Source organism: Sinocyclocheilus rhinocerous, unplaced genomic scaffold (assembly GCF_001515625.1).
Source record: "Sinocyclocheilus rhinocerous isolate Xijiao unplaced genomic scaffold, SAMN03320098_v1.1 C36799062, whole genome shotgun sequence".
NCBI classification, from domain to species: Eukaryota; Metazoa; Chordata; class Actinopteri; order Cypriniformes; family Cyprinidae; genus Sinocyclocheilus; species Sinocyclocheilus rhinocerous.
In genome coordinates, this window is record NW_015786042.1 from 1 (window position 1) to 1,818 (window position 1,818).

The window sequence follows — 1,818 nt, forward strand, 5'->3', positions numbered from 1 at the left end:
TGTGTGAGAGAGAGAGAGTGTGTGTGTGTGTGTGTGTGTGTTTAAAAAAGTTTGCTAAATAGACTGGTTACAGGAATCATGTATATCTAAAATTCCCCACCAAATCTAATATAAATGTATAAATCATTAATGAAAATGTCAATTCAAGTTTTAAAAATGAAAGCTTACTGTGGAAAATACAGTAAATACACTCAATACTGGAATTTTGTTATCAATTTTATTTATGATTCCCATTTTCTGTCTTTGTCTTATAATATCAGTTGAACAGTGTCTCATCATATATGAAGTATGTTTTACTTCTCAGCTGTGTTTTTCCTTCACAGAGACCAGCTTATGTGAAGGCTGAACCCAAACCAAAAAAGACAACTAAGGTAAATACTACCAGATACCTAACAAACCAGCAATAAAACTTTAATATTAGAACAATGTTAGTTACTTAGTCAATATATCCCCGTAGGCAATGTGACTTTGCAGCATATTCACAGGCAAAATCACAATAGGCATATATATAAACATGCACCATGTACAATAAACAAATTGTTTCTGTGCTACAGCATTCAAAGTACTGTTATTGTGAGTTTACACATGTGCAAATATTCTGTCTTAACGCATTGCTGCCAATGATTCACTTCCTCTGTAGAAAGACAAAGCAGCTAATGTCAAAAAGGAGGATAAAAAGACCAAGGTGAAGGCCAAGGAGAGCTCAGAGTCTGCAGCCAGCGAGGAGAACCACTCCGAAAATTGAGAGGCCAAGACCAAAGCGGTGTGTTATAATCTCACTGCACTTTAGACTTTCCATAGAACATATTTTACTTTCATTTTGTGTGGAATAAAATCATTGAAATACTGTTACACTAGGATGTTCTTCATATCTTTTGAAATGAAAAATGCATTATTCTTGATGATTTCTTCCTCTCAATCCGTCCTCAGGTCACAAAGACTCAAAAAGCAACGAAGGAAGTGAAATCTGAGTAGCACTATTGCCTCCCATCAACACTGTCATCACAGCTCCCCGTCACTCCTAGTGTTGTGTCATTGCCCAACCTCCAAGGCATATTGTTCACAGAGAAATATTTTTATCAATGGTTTTATAAGTATCAGCACAGGTTTTTTAGCACAAAATTAAGCTAAATGCTGAGCACCCTGTAGATCTGCAGCGATTGTTTCTGCAAGAATGCCACACTAAAGGTATTTTTAAATGCCATTTATTGTTATTGATAACTTATTTGGTCTAGAAAAATCATATCTGCCTCTAGAGTTTGGAGTGTTTTCTTAAAGTGTTTCCGCATGCTCTTCATCCTCCTTCCTCACACTTGTTTTTAAGGTTTTAAAAAGTGGTTATAAATGGCTGGGGGAAGTTTACTTTTTTTGACTTTGTATATTTTCTTTGCTATTTAGACATTTGTCCTAGATTTTGGTGTATTATTCTTAACGGGGGGAGGTGGGTATCATAACCTTCAAGAAGAGATTTGAGAGAGCTGATATATTTCACTGTATCTTTAAAAAAAAATCTAAAAATTAAAAATGGCAGCTTATTAAATATAATTTTTTTCATGCAAATTGTTTTTTTTTTTACCATGTGATTGACGTGTTGAAGTCTGCAGGTTGTTATGTACGCTCTCTGATGTTGCAGTGTCTGCTAATAAAGAAAAGAGTGGAATTTTCCTCACTTTTGCCTCTCCCTTTTTTATTCAGACATTAAAAACTACAGCAATAAATTTGACAAGAGAATCATTAAAGATTCATTGATCGCTGCTCACTCTGGACATTCTAGTGTCACTAACCTCCACACAGAACTTTGTCATTCAAAGAGACAGA

The 1,818-nt window shown here is 34.9% G+C and overlaps 1 long non-coding RNA gene across 1 annotated transcript; it reads left to right on the forward strand.

The window, feature by feature from the left end:
* The first annotated feature begins 280 nt into the window (after window positions 1-280).
* LOC107736583 (uncharacterized) lies at window positions 281-1,669 on the forward strand. Its single transcript, XR_001639697.1, has 3 exons — window positions 281-371; window positions 641-763; window positions 931-1,669. It is a non-coding gene; the product is annotated as an uncharacterized LOC107736583 (long non-coding RNA).
* The last annotated feature ends 149 nt before the right edge of the window (window positions 1,670-1,818 follow it).